The sequence below is a fragment of the Ambystoma mexicanum genome, chromosome 13 (genome assembly GCF_040938575.1).
Source record: "Ambystoma mexicanum isolate Mex_15411 chromosome 13, UKY_AmexF1_1, whole genome shotgun sequence".
NCBI lineage: Eukaryota > Metazoa > Chordata > Amphibia > Caudata > Ambystomatidae > Ambystoma > Ambystoma mexicanum.
The window spans coordinates 418,929,711-418,951,438 of NC_090938.1; positions in this window are offsets into that span (position 1 = coordinate 418,929,711).

The window sequence follows — 21,728 nt, forward strand, 5'->3', positions numbered from 1 at the left end:
CCAGGATGAATATACCGTTCCTAGCAGCAGTGGCCGTGGGCTACCAAAGGAGGAGGAGGAGGATAGTCAGGGCCAGAATTTTCACACCCAGAACCAGCCTTTTCGGGATGCCTGATGACCAGGTGTATGGGAGGTACAGGTTTCCACCACACATAATACTGGACCTGGTGAGTGAGTGGGAGGATGACCTCACATCACCCACCCTGTGCTCCCAAGCACTCAGCCCCCTGTAGAAGGTCTTCAATGTACTGCACTTCTTAGCCACTGGATCATTTCAGCGGACAAGTGCCATAGTGGGTGGGGTGTCACAGGCCACGCAGTCACGCTGCCTACACCAGGTCTTGAACATCATCACTGCACGCCCATCAGTCCACAGGCACATATACCTGCCCAGAACACCTGCAGAAAGGCATGCTGCCGCCCTGGATTTTTACGGTGTGGCACGATTCCCCAAAGTGCTAGGTGCCATCGACTGCACCCATGTGGCTCTTCGTCCCCCCAGGGCATCTGAGCACATCTATAGGAACCGCAAGCACTGGCATTCCATCAACGTGCAGGTAGTATGTAATGCCAAGGGAATCATCACCTCAGTATATGCCAACTATCCCGGGTCCACCCACGACAGCTTCATTTACCGAATGTCCACCCTAAGGTGGGACCTAGAAGCTGGGCGGCATGGCGATACATGGCTGTTTGGTGAGTATGAATGCCACTGCACATGCATGCATGTCAGATACTGAGCAAGGTCACAACCCCACCAATGATACCCATCACCACCTCCACAGAGGACAGTGCCTACTCTCTCAGCCCCCACATGATGACACTAATTCGGAACCCCACCACGCCACCCGAGGTAAGATATAACACAGCCCACATTGCAACCCGGGGCATAGTGGAGTGCACATTCGGAGTGCTTAAGTCACGCTTTCGCTCCCTTGAGCGTTCTGGCGGGCAGCTGTTATACGCTCCCCCAGTAGTGTGCAGGATCATAGTGGCAGCATGTGTCCTGCACAATGTTGCAACACGCCGGGGCCTGGCCGTGGACATGGTGGTGCCCCCACATCCCCAACCACATGCACGCCCGCTGCGCATGGGAGGGGAAAGGGCAAGGGGGAGGCAGCCCGTACACAGCTAGTGGCTAATTACTTCACATAGAAATCACACCCCTGTGGAGTGCACACTGCCCTGGCACATACCATTTTACAATCAATGATGACTCAACCTGACACTGATCCTGAATGTCTGGAGAATCAACCATCAAAACCATATTAGCCTGAGATTGTTCACCTGGAGTGTTACAATGTGTGCATCCCTACCTACACAGACACCACCAATGCAGTTTCTTGAAAAAACATATTCATGCAGCTAAAATGAATACCCACTTGCAAAATGCAACATGAGGACAGTGCCATGTCACCCAACCCATCCCCAGCACCGCCACACGACACACTGTGCCATGTCATGCTATGTGCAGGTAAACAAAGTAATCCCCACAACATGACACAAGTGTCACAAAGTACAGTGTCCCTAATTGAAACTCGCTACACCTGAAATGCTCACAGTAATGCAGGACCAACAACACACTTGAGCAGGTATTTAGCAATAACACTTATCAGCTACTGACCCTCAAAACTACCATTAACATGACATTACGAATGTAAGGAATCAGTAGTCTCACCACCTGGAAATGCCTGCACTCCCACCACTTCCAACTGTACAGGGTTGCCGCCATGTAGAGTTGTTTGTGCACTGCTGCCAACATGGACCCCATCTCCAAAGTAGAGGGCCTTGTGTAGACATGAGGAAAGGACCTGCAAATTAGGAGGTAGACATGGATGATGAGTTACACATCAATGCAACATGCAGTGTACAACACAACAGCAATATGCACTAGGAATGTATACACAGTATTGACTAGACTACCCACACATGTCCAATGTCACCGTGTACGTCAATGTCACTTGGGCACACCCTTTGCAAGCCCATGGAAACGGGAAGCAGGAGGGGTGTGTGTGACAAAAACCCAAGCACCTGAACCAAATACATGACAAGCCTGCATGTGCCCAGCCACAATGCAGCGTATGCCCACGGGAGCCACACAAGGCAACACACTGTCCCAAAAAAAAAAAAATCAAAAATGGCCATTAATGGGCCCGGGGGGGTTGGGGAGGCCACCCAGGAAGTCCGAGGACAAGGTGCACACCAAAACCCACCTGTGTGGATCTTGCAAAAACAAAAACACCTCCATGGGCTCATGGCCCACACGGCTACCCTATTGTGGGAGTATCACTGCTGTCGCTATTATCACCCTGTGCAGCTGCATCCGGAGATGGTGGCACTATGGGAGGCAGCCCACGCAAGGCCCTAGTCTGTTCCTCCATGGCTGCAAGCATGCGGGTGTGGTAGGTCTCGTTCTGGAGGATGAGTGAGCGGAGGTCCCCATGCAACAACTCACGGGATGCCCGGACCTCCGCCTAGTTGCCTGCATCTCAGCTGAGAGCGTACGGGTGAGACGCTCCAGCTGCTGTTCTGTCCTTCGGTTTGTTGAAGCCTCAAGCTCAACAAGAGTCGTCCTGAGGTGAAGGAGTTCCAGCCTCAGGGCTTCCCTGTGGCCCTGGGACTCTATGGAGATGGCTTCCTGCAGAGTCACCAGTGCCGCCCGCCTGTCCCTGTTGGACGCCAACATGTCCTCCCTGTGTGACTGGCAGATGGAGTCGGTTGCCTGCTGTAGTCGCTCCATCAGCCTTTCGGGAGGGACAATGGAAGTGGCCACCCTATCCATGGCCTGAGCCATCATCTCTGATGATGCTGCCTGTTGGGTTGCCATACCGTAAATGGATTGCTCTCATGCGGTATTGCCAGGTGGCGTACGGCCACCACGTCGGCGGGCACCACACCTGTCTGGGGCAAGGCGAACTGCGCCTTGCTGTGCCGGCACTGCCTGAGGCTGCAGGACTGCATTCCCCCTCTGATCTGCTGGCCCAGGAACAGGATCAGATGTCGCGGAGTGTGACCCTGCATCCGTAACCACCAAAGGCGTAGCTGCCAACACTGACATCCCCATTGAGGGTTCTGACCCTGGTGCAGGTGGGTGGGACAGAACAGAATCCCTCCCAGGAACACTCACCTGCGACGGCACGTAGGTCTCATCATCCGAATCAACACCTGAGTACAGCTCGGGGGAGGTGCAGCCAGAGACACCCCTTGAGAGCACGACCTGCAGCAGTTGTGGGTTCTTACCCACCACCACACCACGTCCCTCACTGGTGGTTGGTCGGCCCTCAGACCCCTCCTGGGTCTGCACCATCTCCACAACCCCAGCAGTATCAGGTGCGTCTTCCCCTGCAAAGACATAAAAGCAAACAAATGGAAACAGGCATTAGCACCATGGCACACAATGAGGGCTGAGAAGCAACAGAACCAGTACTTGATTGACACATGTCCCACATGACTAAAACCCTCCCATGCATGCACCCTCACTGCGTATGAAGGGTAGGCAAATGGCACACACTGATGACACCAAGATGGAAGATGAACACATTTCCTGCATGCTGCCTGGCAGTTGCATCACACATTGGCCTGTGATTGCCAGGTGAAATACACATGCAATCACACAGATGGCATGTACCATTGCTATTGAGTGAAGATGGAGAGGAGGGCAGCACTTATTCATTCAGTCCAGTTCCCTCATGTAATAGCTTTTCTAATTCAAACAGGTCTGATTTTTCACCTGGAACTGCCAGTCCAAAATGGTCCGATTGCACAGGGACATGTCTAAACAAATGATATCCAGGTAACAAAGTCACTCCACTTTACCATAGCCATGTCAGACATGTAACTAGAGGACTGAGAAATGCCTAGTAAAAGTGGTGGAATGCAAACAATCTGCCTGAATGAACAGAGAAAAATAAGCAACAATGTTGTGGCAAGGTGACACTTCAAGGGCAACTGGCGTGCTGTTGGGCTAGATGTCTACTGTTGGCAGATGGGATACTGCTATGGCCAAATGCTGCTGCGCAGAATGTATTGCATGAAGCACATGGGTGACCCAAACGACTCAGGCGCACACACCCTCACCTGGCACACAAACAGAAGCCCTCACACACACACCATGCACATGGATGACACACACATGCATGTGCACTCACCGGACAATGCCTCATAATCAGGCAGATCTCCCACGCCTTGGATCTGTTCCTCCGTGACGTAGGTCCCAGCGACTGACTCATGGGGAGTGAGTTCCATGTCTTCTACTGGAGACCCACCTCCAGTCACTAGAGTTGCGGCATGACTTGAGGCCAGCTTATTCTTTGCCCTGCGCTTTAGGTCATTCCAGCGCTTATAGCAATCATTGGCTGTGCGCCTCACGATTCCAAGGGCACTTACGATGTCCGCAACGGTCTGCCAGTGTGCCTGGCGTTGTGCAGGTGTGGTCGTGGATCCTGCAACAATGACCATTTCGTTATCATGTGCGGACACATACTCGACAAGTGCATTCAGTTCGGCATCCGTGAAGCTGGGCTTCCTCGACGGGCCGGACTGTGTAGCCGTGTCTGGGGCATCAGCCTGTGCCGGACGAGCACTCTTCCTCTTCTGCTTGGAAGGTGGTGGTGATCCTGAGTGTCCTACGCCGCTCTGGACACTAGGGGCAGGAGCCCTGCGGGTGAACTCTGTATCAGGAGTGTGGGATTGCACACTCAGCATGGGAGTTGGTGCGGGCATTGGCTCAAGTGTAATGGTGTCAGGGGAATGTCAGCAGGATGGACTAGGACCGACACTGTCCTGGCTGGGTGTGTGAGAGCTGGGGTAGATGGAGCCGCAGATGCCCCTGCAACCTCTCCACCCTGCCTACTTGGGGCAGCAGATGACCTTGCTGCCCCTGATCCACGTGGCCTGATGACATCAACGTGCACCAGCGCACGTGTCATAGGCCTGCTGACCTGGAAGTCAGCCATGGAGTCAGCCAGGTCTGGTGCCACAATGGGCTGGTCCAACAAGGGCTGAGCATGGATGGTGTCAGCCACATCAGCCTCAACCAGGGGGGGTGGGGGGGGATTATGGGTGCCCTTGACTGGTCCTCCACACATGGGGGGACAGGGTCACCCTGCAAGTAACGACCACGTCCCCTACCGGATCCGCCACCGCCATCACTTGTGGCTCGTCCACCTTTGCCACCCTTACGGATTCCTCGCCTCCCAACCATGGCACTGATGTTAATGTGCGTATGGGAGTGGCTGTAAACTATTGTCCTGGGCAATTGGGGGTCAAAGGGGTTGGGTACCAGATGGTAATTGTACCCTAGTGCTCTAGCAAGGCTGAATGTGACCCCTGGGGAAAGATGACGGGTCACGCAACGCACAGGAAGCCCAAAAAAGGGAGATGACGTGCACGCAACCCCTCCTAGACCACGTGTGCGGAAAAAAAAACCTGCACTACGCTGTGGCACCCAGTAACACAAGAATGAACGTATGCGTGTCACACGCAGCCTAGATTGACCTCTGAAGGGGTAGGCTACACACGGGGCAAGCACAGATGTTAGATACGTGCGTGACTCACCGTCTTCCAGGAAAAAGAGCGTGAAAAAGAAGCGCGTGTGCACGCTGGCAACACCCCCGCCAAAAGAAGAATTGTACTCTGTCTGAGGAGACAGGACAACAGTAGAAGGGAACGCTGTTTGAGGGAACAGGCCCAGGAAAACCAGAAAAAGAGAAGAAAGAGAAAAAGCTGTCAGAGGTAACAGGGAGTACAAACTTGAAACGCCGTGAAGTAAATCGCTTGTGAAACGACAGGAAGTACGGATTTCACCCACTCGCTCTCCACGAAAAGCACGTACAAGGAAATGGTGTTCTACACGTACCTTCTATGCAGGCCCACACATCCAGCGTCACTTCCGCGTGTACGCGCTAAGGCCATTTCCACCAATTACACGCTTTGACAGTCGGACGTGTCTTTCATTTTTTTAACACACAACATTTCAAACGTGTGCCATATTCAACGTGCACGTGACTTCATAGACGCGCATACGCTGGTGGCCTTTGGGCCAATGAATGTACAGACGTGTGCTGACGTGCTTACGCGCTAAGGGCCTTTCCTCGAATTACACGCAGACGTGCTGGATTTTCACGTGCAAATTCACTCCGTATCAAGCTGGCCACGCGTTCACACACGGAAGACCACGCTCCTGCCCAGAAGGCCGAATTACTGCCCCCCAGAGCCCTGAGCACGCTCCCACCTGCCATCTGCTGCTGCCTGACTGCCTGCTGCCCACGTCCCCTGCGATTTGCTGCCTGCACATCAGCCAGGGGTGCTGTTGCTGTGACAACCCTGCTGGAACCGAAGACTCCCGACTGATTTTCCATCACCCCACAGCCCAGCCCCAGGACCCAGTTGCCCACCCACTCCTGCCTCTGGGGTTGCCATGTCGGGCACTGCAACATCTGGCACCAGTGGCAACCCCCGGCCAAGGAGGCAGAGGGGCACCAGCTTCACTGCCACCGAAGTTGGTGTCCTGGTGCAGTATGATGCCCTCTTCGGAAGGTTGCGCGCCGACAAGGAAGGACGGACTCAGATCTGGATGGACATCGTGACTGCCATCAACGCGGAAGAGGTGACAGTCCGCGACTACGAACGTGTCAGGAAGCGCTGGGAGGACTTCAGGTCCAGGACCCTCAATAAGGCCCGGCGCCTCCTGAAGGCAGCGGATGCTAAGGGGGACCGGGGCCACTTGTCGGAAGATCAGATGAGGGTCCTGGAACGCATATCCCCAGCGCTCCACGTCCAGGTCCTTGAGAGGCAGACCCGTCTGGAGTCGAGCGGTAAGTGTACATGCATACTGATTGTAAGCTGTGCGTGTGGTGTGCCAGGAGTGTGCAGGTTGAACATGTATTTTTATGTGGGCAAGTAGGGAGGGGTGTACAGGGCCGTGAGGGTGACACATGCGAGGGGTCTCATGTGTGACACATGGATGGTGCTTGTGTGTGTGGGCTTGCATGGCACAGGATATGGAGGAATGATTGTCAGATGTGACATGGATGTCGATCGGAACACTGCGACAGTTGGTGGAGGTGTACACATGCATGCAAGTTTGGTGGTGTGTGTGCATGTGTAGTGTACTCCCTATGTTGCATGTGATGTGTGGATGACCTTTGGCTGCTCATGCTGTTGTATGTGAATGGATGGTGCTGGCTGTTGCAATATGGCTGTGGTATGGCTCATGTGTGCAGGTTGAAATGACATGTGTGTTGGGGATTGTGATGCCATGTCTGAGGTTTACCAATGCCACTCATGTATGACTGTCATGTGTGTATGAGTCCATTGGACAGTGCCCTGATGCCTGTGTTTTCTTTCTCCCTGTCTGCAGCGTCAACTGATGAAGAGGGCGGAGAAGGTGCTGTGGAGCACAGCGGCAGGGGTCGCACCACCAGCCGGAGACGCAAGGCCAGGATCCCCTCCCAGGTTCTGATCTCATCGGGGAGTGAGGAGTCTGGTGCCGTGTCCCAGGCCGCAGCTGCCGAGGGGAGGTCCAAGAGGCGGAGGTTGGAGTTGGACTCCTCGGCAGCAGAAGGGGCAGCTGGGACCCCACAGGGCCCAACGGAGGAAGATGGCACGGTGTCATCCAGGTTGGTGGGGGGTTTGGAGGAGGAGGAGGCCGTGCAAGCGACAGAGGCGGGTCTGGAGGTGGGGATTCCACTGGTGCTAGTGGTGCAGTGCAGGATCTGGGACAGGAGGCAGCACAGGCCGCCGCGGAGGTGCCTGTGTGCAATCCTGTCCCTGCTCCTGTCACTGCATCATCTTGCACCAGCGGGGATGCCTACCTCCAGACCCGTTCTCAGGGAGGGGATTGGCTTACAACACCTGGCCTTCTTCTCCCTGCGGATAAGGCTATCCTGCACCAGGTTGAGCCTGTCCAGGGTGGGGTGGCGTTGCGTCAACGGGCCATGCGAGCTGACCTGCAGTCTTTTCATGATGAGTCTGCACGTCTTCTCGCATGGCTCGTTGACTGCGTTGACCCACTGGGACAGCTCACCAGGGCTGGATTCCTCCGTTTCCTGGACGTTGTTCCGACCCCCTCCTCCACGGAACCCCCTATGCCCCAGTCGTCCTCCATGCCATCTTCCCACCCATGTGTCACCTGGGTGCCCTGTGGAGCTGCCTCCGACCGTGCGGCCATGCTGGTGGACAACAGATCCCTGCCACAGTCGGGAGTCGGACGTCCAGCAGGGGTGGCCACATCAACGACTGCACCCCAGCTGGAGGAGGATGTGCAGGCACCATTGGACAGGGCACATGGACAGCAGCAGCTGCAGCAGCAGGAGGCTGTAGGTGGGAGCCACGATAGCTCGGGGCCTTCAACATCGGAGGGGCAGGCATCGGCCGGAGGGCAGGAGGACCCTGGACGGGAAGTGTCTTCCGTGTGGCAGCGGTTGGGCCACGCCATAGATGCGGAGCGGCGTCGGGCGGAAGAGGCGCGGCTCACGATGGTCAGGGCGGAGAACTCCATGCGGAGGGCCCTGAGGCGGGCTGAGTGCCTCGAGGCAATGAGTGGGGGCCTGGTGGAGGCTGCCCCTGCACTGCTGGGGGGTGGGGGTGATAGGGGACATGAGTGGGGGCCTGGTGGGGGCTGCCCATGGTGGCTGGGGGGTGGGGGTGATAGGGGACATGAGTGGGGGCCTGGTGGAGGCTGCCCATGGTGGCTGGCGGGTGGGGGTGGTGGCAGACATGAGTGGGGGCCTGGTGGGGGCTGCCCATGGTGGCTGGAGGGTGGGGGTGGTGGGAGACATGGGTGGGGGCCTGGTGGAGGGTGCCCCACACTGCTGGGGGGGTGGGGGTGGTGGGAGACATGAGTGGGGGCCTGGTGGAGGCTGCCCATGGTGGCTGGGGGGTGGGGGTGATAGGGGACATGAGTGGGGGCCTGGTGGGGGCTGCCCATGGTGGCTGGTGGGTGGGGGTGGTGGGAGACATGAGTGGGGGCCTGGTGGAGGCTGCCCATGGTGGCTGGGGGGTGGGGGTGGGTGGGAGACATGAGTGGGGGCCTGGTGGGGGCTGCCCATGGTGGCTGGGGGGTGGGGGTGATAGGGGACATGAGTGGGGGCCTGGTGGGGGCTGCCCATGGTGGCTGGGGTGTGGGGGTGGCTGGGGGGTGGGGGTGATAGAAGACATGAGTGGGGGCCTGGTGGGGGCTGCCCATGGTGGCTGGTGGGTGGGGGTGGTGGAAGACATGAGTGGGGGCCTGGTGGAGGCTGCCCATGGTGGCTGGGGGGTGGGGGTGGGTGGGAGACATGAGTGGGGGCCTGGTGGAGGCTGCCCATGGTGGCTGGGGGGTGGAGGTGGTGGGAGACATGAGTGGGGGCCTGGTGGAGGCTGCCCCTGCACTGCTGGGGGGTGGGGGTGATAGGGGACATGAGAGGGGGCCTGGTGGAGGCTGCCCCTGCACTGCTGGGGGGTGGGGGTGATAGGGGACATGGGTGGGAGCCTGGTGGGGGCTGCCCATGGTGGCTGGGAGGGGGTGGGTGGGAGACATGAGTGGGGGCCTGGTGGGGGCTGCCCATGGTGGCTGGCGGGTGGGGGTGGTGGCAGACATGAGTGGGGGCCTGGTGGGGGCTGCCCATGGTGGCTGGGTGGTGGGGGTGGTGGGCAACATGGGTGGGGGCCTGGTGGAGGGTGCCCCACACTGCTGGGGGGGTGGGGGTGGTGGCAGACATGAGTGGGGGCCTGGTGGGGGCTGCCCATGGTGGCTGGGTGGTGGGGGTGGTGGGCGACATGGGTGGGGGCCTGGTGGAGGGTGCCCCACACTGCTGGGGGGGTGGGGGTGGTGGGAGACATGTGTGGGGGCCTGGTGGGGGCTGCCCATGGTGGCTGGTGGGTGGGGGTGGTGGGAGACATGTGTGGGGGCCTGGTGGAGGCTGCCCCTGCACTGCTGGGGGGTGGGGGTGATAGGGGACATGAGTGGGGGCCTGGTGGGGGCTGCCCATGGTGGCTCGGGGGTGGGGGTGATAGGGGACATGAGTGGGGGCCTGGTGGAGGCTGCCCATGGTGGCTGGGGGGTGGGGGTGGTGGGAGACATGAGTGGGGGCCTGGTGGAGGCTGCCCCTGCACTGCTGGGGGGTGGGGGTGGGTGGGAGGCATGAGTGGGGACATAGTGGAGGCTGCCCATGGTGGCTGGGGGGTGGAGGTGGTGGGAGACATGAGTGGGGGCCTGGTGGAGGCTGCCCCTGCACTGCTGGGGGGTGGGGGTGATAGGGGACATGAGTGGGGGCCTGGTGGAGGCTGCCCCTGCACTGCTGGGGGGTGGGGGTGATAGGGGACATGGGTGGGAGCCTGGTGGGGGCTGCCCATGGTGGCTGGGAGGGGGTGGGTGGGAGACATGAGTGGGGGCCTGGTGGGGGCTGCCCAGGGTGGCTGGCGGGTGGGGGTGGTGGCAGACATGAGTGGGGGCCTGGTGGGGGCTGCCCATGGTGGCTGGGTGGTGGGGGTGGTGGGCGACATGGGTGGGGGCCTGGTGGAGGGTGCCCCCACACTGCTGGGGGGGTGGGGGTGGTGGCAGACATGAGTGGGGGCCTGGTGGGGGCTGCCCATGGTGGCTGGGTGGTGGGGGTGGTGGGCGACATGGGTGGGGGCCTGGTGGAGGGTGCCCCACACTGCTGGGGGGGTGGGGGTGGTGGGAGACATGTGTGGGGGCCTGGTGGGGGCTGCCCATGGTGGCTGGTGGGTGGGGGTGGTGGGAGACATGAGTGGGGGCCTGGTGGAGGCTGCCCCTGCACTGCTGGGGGGGTGGGGGTGATAGGGGACATGAGTGGGGGCCTGGTGGGGGCTGCCCATGGTGGCTCGGGGGTGGGAGTGATAGGGGACATGAGTGGGGGCCTGGTGGAGGCTGCCCATGGTGGCTGGGGGGTGGGGGTGGTGGGAGACATGAGTGGGGGCCTGGTGGAGGCTGCCCCTGCACTGCTGGGGGGTGGGGGTGATAGGGGACATGAGTGGGGGCCTGGTGGGGGCTGCCCATGGTGGCTGGGGGGTGGGGGTGATAGGGGACATGAGTGGGGGCCTGGTGGAGGCTGCCCATGGTGGCTGGGGGGTGGGGGTGGTGGGAGACATGAGTGGGGGCCTGGTGGAGGCTGCCCCTGCACTGCTGGGGGGTGGGGGTGATAGGGGACATGGGTGGGAGCCTGGTGGGGGCTGCCCATGGTGGCTGGGGGGGTGGGTGGTAGACATGAGTGGGGGCCTGGTGGGGGCTGCCCATGGTGGCTGGGGGGTGGGGGTGATAGGGGACATGAGTGGGGGCCTGGTGGGGGCTGCCCATGGTGGCTGGGGGGGTGGGTGGGATGACATGAGTGGGGGCCTGTTGTGGGCTGCCCATGGTGGCTGGTGGGTGGGGCGGGTGGGAGACATGAGTGGGGGCCTGGTGGGGGCTGCCCATGGTGGCTGTGGTGTGGGGGTGATAGGGGACATGAGTGGGGGCCTGGTAGGGGCTGCCCATGGTGGCTGGGGGGTGGGTGGGAGACATGAGTGGGGGCCTGGTGGGGGCTGCCCATGGTGGCTGGGGGGTGGGGGTGGGTGGGAGACATGATTGGGGGCCTGGTGGGGGCTGCCCATGGTGGCTGGGGGTGGGGGTGGTGGGAGACATGGGTGGGTGCCTGGTGGAGGGTGCCCCACACTGCTGGGGGGTGGGGGTGAGAGGGAACATGAGTGGGGGCCTGGTGGGGGCTGCCCATGGGGGCTGGGGGGTGGGGTGGGTGGGAGACATGAATGGGGCCTGGTGGGGGCTGCCCATGGTGGCTGGGGGGTGGGGGTGGGTGGGCGACATGAGTGGGGGCCTGGTGGGGGCTGCCCATGGTGGCTGGGGGGTGGGGGTGGTGGGAGACATGGGTGGGGGCCTGGTGGAGGGTGCCCCACACTGCTGGGGGGGGTGGGGGTGGGAGACATGAGCAGGTGTGCAGGGTAGTCCCCTGTTTTGTGGGCTGCCTGCAGGGGCCTTGGAGCGTGTACAGGGAACACCTGTGAGGACCCACCCAGCCTAATCGCGTGTGATTATTCCCGCGCACCCCTGTAATACACGTACCCAGCCAAATCGCGTGTGATAATTCCTGCGCACCCCTGTAATACACGTACCCAGCCAAATCGCGTGTGATTATTCCCGCGCACTCCTGTAATACACGTACCCTGGCTAATCGCGTGTTTAACTTCACGCGTACCCCTGTCATACACGTACCCTGGCTAATCGCATGTAAAACTTCCCGCGTACCCTGATATGAACGTTACCCGCTTTGCGTTCCTTGTTTGGCAGCCCTGTAAACTGGTCCAGGGTTAGCGCAGCCCTTTGCGATGATTTAGCGATTTTGATGGCTTTTCCTTGCGCGAGGGCGTTCTTGGGGGCGTTACTGGCGCTGCTGCAGGGTCGCTGCGATACTCTGCGCCATGGCTGGTTTGGGAGCCTGAAATCCATGAATACGCTGTGCGCGGAAATCGGTTTTGGCGCACGCGCCTGGCGCAGACAATCGCACGCGGACACTCTGCGCCAGCCGCTTGCGACACTTTTCTGCGAAATTCTATGAATTATCCTGTCAGTGTTTAAAATAGCGTTTACATATTTTTTTCTATAAATCCAGGGCTCAAGGCGAGGGTATGCACGGTTGGGCGCCGTGGACACCGTCCCCAAGGGTAGTTTAGAGGCATTGTGTAAAACAAGACACGTTAAAGTTGGGCCTCATTACAAGTTTGGTGGTATCCCGCTGGTAAATCCGTCCACCCCCACTTTTTTCACTACTTGACAACTGCATAAATCAATATATTATAACCCAGAGAAAGCAATACAACTTCTTCTCACCATCTGACCTGTCATCTCAATTGTGCGTGTGTGTGTGTGTTCTTGACATTATCATTTTAAATTTCTATATGATTACAATATTTACCCTACAATGTTTCACTTGCACCATTGTAAATTAGGGTAAGATGTCTCTTTCAGTGACTGCTCAGTTAACTTCACTCCATATATTGTCATGTAAGGCAGTTGGGTTAAAAAAAGTGTCAAAGACCAAGTAATACATAGATGGAGCGGAGGGCACTACTTTGATTCAATCTTTGAGTCGTGGGTTTCTGTAGATTAATCAAATTTAATGTTCAAAATGTTTTAGCCTGGAGCTGCCAGTCCACATAGCACTAGGACCAGTCCAAACTTTTAATATCCAAAAACAAAGTACCTCTACTTTGTTAGGAATGGCGCTTCTCAGTTTTCCCCATTCGGTTACTGCCAATTCATAAAATGTGTATAACAATCTGAGTCAAAAATAGTAAATAAATTCAAAAGTATATGTTTTGTAGCATGAAATGTTTAATTCACATTCCTGGAATTTTCCTTAAAATGACATGATCCTGGACATCCAAAATCAGTAAATGGGTTTACATCTTGAATTGCCCATAATACGCAAGTGCCAATGCATTTCGGAATAAACCTTCTTCAGGGCGGTATTATGGCAAAATTAGTGTCACATAACTGATATTACATTCATATCTGGTAAATATTCGAACAACATAACATTCCCATTAAATCAATACAAAATCACATACCATATCATGTGTGGATAGCATCCGTGCGCATAGGTAAAAGAAAACAAAATAAATGCATACATTAGTTAGCTAGCAGTGTAATGTACTCTATCTGAAGATATGGAATTAATTTGCATGTCCTACCTGAGTTATGTTAAATTCTTGACTATGTACGTGCCTGTACACAGTTGTATCTACAAACAGAAAGATTAGATGTCACTCTACTTCTAGTCTCAAAGAAGTCAGCACATGTAGTCTATTGCACGAGCCGTTCTTACCATCCAGCTTCTGCTCGCGAGTCGTGTGAGCCGAGTGAGCCGCTGTAAAGCGTGCTCGCGTTGGTTCACTTTCCTTTTGTTAGTTGCCATGGAGACGTTGCGAGACGTCGTGGTCCGGCTGGAGCACGGACGCCTCGCGCTCCACCCCCGGGCGTAAGCCCTGGGGCAGGGATGTCACCATGGAAACTCAAAGGCGACGGACGCCTTTGGTATAAAAATATCTGTATGAGTTCGAGAAAACTCAGCGCTCAGAATGCGAGCGTCTGATGCATATATAAATTGATAGAAACCCAAGCCTACAAATTCAAGTGAGACATCAAGTTCAGGGACAGATACAGAAAGAGAACCTGCAAACAGAGAAGAAGAGAACATGGCAAGTACTTCTGGATCACCAAGAGCATCAGAGACACCACCGAGCGGTAGACCGGCATCTTTTTTAGACAAAGGAAGAAGAGAATGAGAAGGGGGAGGAGAAAAACAAAAAGGGAAACCCAACACGAGACTTCAACAAAAGAAAACATAGTGATGAACTTATCTGCCAGAACATTGACTACCAAAGAAACAGAAACATTGCAAAAAGGCCTGAGATTTGTACCGACAAATGACAGCACACTGTTTGAATCAAAAATAGAACTTTACAAATTAATTCGAAAGATGAAACTAAAAGTATTTTTCAGTGAGCTGGATCATGAACAAACTATTGAAGAAGAAGAAATGAAAGAGTTTAGAGGCAAAAGCACCTTTGTTCCACCGATCAGCATACCTTCAATAGAAATTTTCCAGAAACAGGTGACAAGGGATTTCGAAAAGATACGATTGAAAGACCATTCTACATGCAATATGAAGCCCCATGAATTAAAATTGATACAGGATTTATATGGAGATACATCCATCACAATAAGGTCTGCGGAGAAAGGAGGAGGTCTGGTCATGCTCAATACTGCGGATTATGAAGAAGAATGTGAGAGACAATTGAGTGATGTCAACACTTATGCACGTTTAACAAAGGATCCTACACCAGAGATACAAGAGACCTTAAAAATACTGCATGACAAGGCGGAAGAGCTAGAGTGGATTAATCACCACACAAAGAAATTCTTGACCAATCTACATCCCCGAATACCACACTTCTATACCGTACCGAAGGTGCATAAAGACCCAATTAGACCCCATGGGAGACCCATCGTTGCAGGGATGAACAGTATATTGGAACCCCTTGGAAAATATGTGGATTCTTTTTTACAACCACTCATCAAGAAAACCAATACATATATTAAGGACTCGACCCATTTCTTACAACTTTTGAATTCAACACCATTTGATTCTAACAACATTTGTTTTACCATAGATGTAAAGAGTCTCTACACCTCGATCCCCCATGATCAGGGTAGTGAGGCCGTAGAATGGATGCTGCTTAAGGCAGAAGAGATACCAGCACAAAAAGAATTTATAATGGCCTTACTCAAATTTATAAGTAATAACTCTTACTTTCGGTACAAAGACCGATATTACCTTCAAGTAGCTGGTACAGCCATGGGGGCCACCATGGCTCCATCTTATGCGAACGCATTCATCCATAAATTTGAGTCAGAACACATATTACAGAACGAACAATGGTACCCCAAGTTGTGTTTATGGATTAGGTACATCGACAATATTTTTGGGGTATGGAGAGACACAGAGGAGGAATTATTGAATTTTTTCGTATATCTGAACAGTAAAGATGCAAGAATCCAATTTACATGTGAATACTCACAAGCTAATATTCATGTTTTGGATGTAGATATCAAGATTACTATTATGGGATACCAGACCACCGTCTTTCGCAAACCTACAGACCGCAATAATTTGCTACAACGTCTCAGCTTCCACCAACCGAGTCTCATTAAAAATCTCCCATACAGCCAGATGCTTAGAGTAAAGAGATTGGTAAGTGATCCAGAGGACTATAACATAGCTATCAGGGAAATGGGCAAAAAGTTTCTGGATAGAGGATACTCAGAGGAAGAAGTAAATGCAGCACAAGCAAGGGTAGCTACCCAGAACAGAGAAGACCTATTGGAAGTAAAAAACTAAACAAGACGAGGCTCCACCACTTCTCTTTGTGTCTAAATATTCACGACAGAGCAATCGTATTAAGTGTATTATCAAAAAGCACTGGAACACACTACTATGCGATCAACGAGTGGAACATTTGTTTAAAGAAGTTCCTACATTCGCCTATCAGCGAAGTCAGAATCTTAAGGATAGGCTGGTTCAAACTAAACCAACACTTCAGAAGAGAATCACGGAACGGATTGGGACATTCCCTTGTTTGAACTGTAGCAACTGCGGATACGTTATGAGAGGCGAATCAGTGAAGCACCCCCACACGGGAGAGACAATTAGACTCAAGAGTTTTGCAACATGTGACTCTAACAACGTGATTTATGCTATTAAGTGCCCGTGTGGTTTATACTATGTGGGCCAGACCTTAAGGGTAGCTAAAACAAGATGGAATGAGCACAGGTCTTGTATAAGGAACAATAACCCCAACTCAGCTGTGGCTAGACATTGGTATGACAGAAAACACAACCTGGCTCAGATCCGATTTGTGATTTTGGAAGTGGTAATTAAAAGAGATATCCAGAAGAATTTTCAGAAAAGGAGGGACCAAAGAGAATCCTTCTGGATCGACCGCTTGAGTTCCTTGTCTCCAAAGGGGCTCAATGAGGAGATTAATTTCATGTGCTTTTTATAATGCTTATTACATTGTAATGTTTGATGGGTGTAAGTCACACAACACTATTTTGGATATTGGTCACTTTTGATATTGAAATTTCAAAGTGCACGTACTCTTGGATGCTTAACCGGGAGATCTGTTTTGGCTTCTATTCCAATTGTTAGTTTTGTTACCAATACTAAGTTACTGCGTATCTTTGCAAATATCATGCACTATTAACTTTACAACATCTACCACCGTACACTTCTTTAGTCCTGGTCCTATGTTAAGGTACTATGCAACCCCCTACTGAAGCTCCCTCAGTGCATAACATATGAGTCACTCTCTACAGACCTTATACATTTTTTTAGAGAAGTGGGAGAAGGTCCATCTATACTCCTCTATACCATCAAATGGGCACAGGGTTGAACCTGTTTACTTCCCGGTGCTCTCTTGCAACGCACACACATCCCCTCTCTCAAGTTTTCGAATTGCTCACTGATGAATACCAGATGCAACACACGTACGCTCTCACAGCGCATACATTTCTTGTACATTAGCAGATACTTTTCTGTACAATGCGTCCATTCACTCCTAGTTTCCATGGTAACATCCCCAACCTGGGGTTCAATTTGTCTACCTCCGCGTGTTCACTTGCAATGCAGATACACTCTCTTTTTACATTCACTGTATTGCCAATTTATAGATGCATCAGACGCCCGCATTCTGAGCGCTGAGTTTTCTCGAACTCATACAGATATTTTTCTACCAAAGGCGTCCGTCACCTTTGAGTTTCCATGGTGACATCCCTGTCCCAGGGCTTACGCCCGGGGGTGGGGTGCGAGGGGTACGTGCTCCAGCCGGACCACGACGTCTCGCAACGTCTCCATGGCAACTAACAAAAGGAAAGTGAACCGACGCGAGCACGCTTTACAGCGGCTCACTCAGCTCACACGACTTGCGAGCAGAAGCTGGACGGTAAGAACGGCTCGCGCAAGAGACTACATGTGCTGACTTCTTTGAGACTAGAAGTAGAGTGACATCTAATCTTTCTGTTTGTAGATACAACTGTGTACAGGCAAGTACATAGTCAAGAATTTAACATAACTCAGGTAGGACATGCAAATTAATTCCATATCTTCAGATAGAGTACATTACACTGCTAGCTAACTAATGTATGCATTTATTTTGTTTTCTTTCACCTATGCGCACGGATGCTATCCACACATGATATGGTATGTGATTTTGTATTGATTTAATGGGAATGTTATGTTGTTTGAATATTTACCAGATATGAATGTAACATCAGTTATGTGACACTAATTTTGCCATAATACCGCCCTGAAGAAGGTTTAATCCGAAATGCATTGGCACTTGCGTATTATGGGCAATTCAAGATGTAAACCCATTTACTGATTTTGGATGTGCAAGATCATGTCATTTTAAGGAAAATTACAGGAATGTGAATTAAACATTTCCTGCTACAAAACATATACTTTTGAATTTATTTGCTATTTTTGACTCAGATTGTTATACACATTTTATGAATTGGCAGAAACCGAATGGGGCAAACTGAGAAGCGCCCTTCCTAACAAAGTAAAGACCAAGTAATGCCAGTATACTATTTTTATTTACACACTACGTACTAGAAAGGGCCATATGAAATGCTAAATGTGGACCTCGCCTCAAGTAGTAGAAGAGAGGATTGTGTTCTTTAAATGTCTCTGCCGCCAGGTGTGGATAATAAGGCATTCAGATCCCTACAGCCAATGCCTAATGCACGCAGCTGTTGGGAGGATGCTCCACTGCTCCTCTACTGACTTTGCAGCCTACAGGGGGTCCCAAAGCCATTTTTTCAATCTAGTCTAGATCTTGGCTTTCCGTGGTCATCTACCCCATGACTATCTGTGTCACCAAGTCTTGCGAGCAGGTGGGTCTGTGGTTGTAGTTATCAGGGAGAGTTCATGAGGGGTCCCTGTTTGGGTTGAATTTACCCTGGACCTCTTCTCCTTTCTTTGCCTCTCTGATCTCTCCCTACCTATTATTGCTGTGTCTCATTCCTCCAAGTCTGTTCCTGCTTAAGCCTGTCATGGGCCCCTATAGATTTCCTACTCTTGCAGTCTACACACTGACTGCCTTACTTTCACTTCCATGCTTTGATGTTCTTAGCTTTTTTCTCACCTCCTCCTTAACATCCTCAGTTGTGAATGACACTGTGTCACTGTGTCACTCTCAGGACCTCATGCTCATACCTCCCTCCTGGCCCCTGGACTGTGCCATGTCAAACCCTGCCACATCCTACAGTCTATCTTTTGCACCTTCTTCCTAGGACTGGGCCCTGATATTATCTCTCCCTCCTGGATATGTCCTTCTTGACATGTCTGCATCTCTGACATGCCCTTAACTTTCACAAGCACCTTCTGTTATGTCCCCACTCTGTTTTTACAACCATCGCCTTTTGCTTTGTCTTTTTTAGCCACCTCTGTCTGTCCACTCTGTGTAGAAGTACCATGCCTTTAGACTTAGGTTAGCCACAGTCAGGCTTCTGGGACACACCTGAAACCACCTGATGGAACCCAGACTCCCAGGGCCACAAGGATACAGAAAACAGGAGGTCCCATTAATATGGAGTGAGACCAACGTTTCCTTCTCCCAGACAGAAACTTCCTGTGCCACTTGCAATGGTGTTCCTTTGTAGGAAACAAATTCACAACAAACTAAAGTCCACAAAGATTGAGGGCATTCATTCTTTACTAGCACTGAGACTGGAGGGAGCCGCCTCCATTGTGAGACTAGTTGGGTTAGTGTGACTCCTGCAGAATCCCCAAGCTCTAACCAACTTTAGCTTTTCTCAGCACTGATGCTGAGAGATATACTTATTGGTGGAAACTGTTACCTGACCATGGAAGTCCCGCCAATACAACTGGGTCTACAAACAAAGAACAACTGACTTACGTTAGGTGCAACAAAAGAAATATAATAAAGCTCTGTGACAGAGCTGTTGTTTCGGTCCTGTCAGGGGAGTGAAGGATCCCATCCCCGAATGGTGCCAGCACGGAGCGTGGACCACCTCCCAGCCACTCATTGCCTGTCTTGATGGTGGCAGAGGTGCCCCGGGGAGACCTGGAGGAGAGGCCATGCTGGCCCAGCTGCAATGGAGGGCCGCAGATACGACCTAGTAGGTAGCAACAGGACCATCTCATCAACAGGAACTGAAGCTGCACCGTCCTCCTGCCCAGCAGCAACTCGTGAAGGCTGCCCCAGCCCACGGACAGGACACCAGAAGTGGAAAGAATGCATCCTCATCCAGAGGAGGAAGTGGTGTGGGTCCAACAGCAAATTTACCACCAGTGCGCAGCGGTGCAGTCAATGTGGCTACATGGAGCAGAGCTCCAGCAGACAGTGTCTGCTGGAGCCAGCGGCTCAGGGGAGAACCTACCAGATCACCAGAGACATATTCTTTAATAAAGGAAGGCTCTACTAAACCCTCTAAACTACCAGACAGTTATATTATGAAAAAGGCCTCAAAGGTGTGGACAGGCAGTGGGGGAGGACATCCGAGAGACCAGAGGAGGAGAATGCAGAAGGAGTGTGGAGGTTAATGGAGAGAGTGGTGTGTAGAGTACCTGTGCCTGGGTGTGCGTACTGAGTGTAGTAGGAGTAGAGAAGAAGTAAGCGGAGGTAGTAGTTGTGGCTGGAGGTAGTGGCACTTGTAGTGGAAGTAGTGGACTAGTAGTGGGAGGGAGAGGTAGTTGCAGTATTAAGAAGAAGTGATAGTAGCAGTACTAGAGTGTGGTAGTGAGAGTAGAGAGAGAGAGAGAGACGTAGTGGTGGTGGTAGAGCGGCAATGGTAGTAGCAGTGAAGGGGAGAAGTAGTAGTGGGGAGTGGTAGTGGAAGTTGAGGTGGCAGTAGGGAGACGTGCTGGTGGAGTAAGAGGAATGGTAAGGGCAGAGTGGTAGTCTGAGGTAGTGGTGCGAGAAGGAGTTGCGAGGAGAAGAAAAATCAGAGGGTGAAGGTAGGAAGGTGGATGTAACATCGGAGAGATAGTAGAGTCGTGGGGAGGAGAACATCTTGGCACCCAGTGTAGGGGAGAGTCAGCTGAAACTGTGAGTGGGTGAATAGTCAGTGGAACTGCGTAAACGGAGGCAGCATCCCTAATTATCTTAAGAACACAAAACAGACCTAGGAAAGGGAAAGCATGAAGTCCCCTAGGGTGTCAGTTAACCAGCCTTTAGGTAGACCATCGCGGACAAGTCAGGTGAACAGAGAGAAGGGTCTCCTGTCCCTAGAATTAACCTTCGTTCTGGCCACCTGGGTTACAAAGAAGGGATAGGCCAGTACAGTTGAGAGAGAGAGGGATGGCCTTAGGTCCAAACTTCACCCCTAGAATCCCCTTGCCCCTCAAGCCTACCCAGGAATCACTCATCCAAACTACTTATGTTGTTTACAATAAAGACCCTTGAAACACCATCTAAATATCAAGTGGAGTTATTTGAGGAGGACGCTGTCACCCACACATTATCCCACTTCTCTGAACACAGGGGGAAAGTACAAAGTTACAGATTGCCTGTGGCAGAGGAATTATATATGAGACCAATAGAGTCACAGACTTACCACAAGTTTTCCTAACTTTAATCACAGGTTGGGGAAAAGAGGTACACCATTTAAAGAAGGGAATGTAAACAGAACTCTGAAGAGGGGAGAGGAGAGCACCTTAATGTCAAGGATTGCTTAGTAAACTTAAGGAGGTGGAACCCCAGCATGGAATGTTTAGGGGCAAAGCTCTCTCAGCATTCTGCAGAGAGCAGTTGAGTGTGGGAGCTTGAGTTTGGAGGGTGGGAGCTTGAGTCTGGAGGATGTGCTGGGGTCGCAAGAAATAATCTTAATACATTGACCGTTATTTCCTCAAGCCCACGTTAACACAGGCATAGGGCCCAATGATAAGGAAGCCAAACTCTCACTTCACTGGTGCAAGTTATATCCCTAGGCATGACCCCAGGAGGAGAGATTGTCCTTTAAGACTCATCCTGTTCAGTCAGTCATTCTCTAAGAGAGGTATCAGTAGGAGTGGTGTACCATGGAAATAGAAAACAGTATTTTAGTATATTACTTTAGTTTGTTTGTTATTGTGTAACTTGGAAGTATCCTGTGTTAGGGTTAAATGCACTTTTTTATTGTGATGTGCTCTTATTACCATGGAAATAAACTT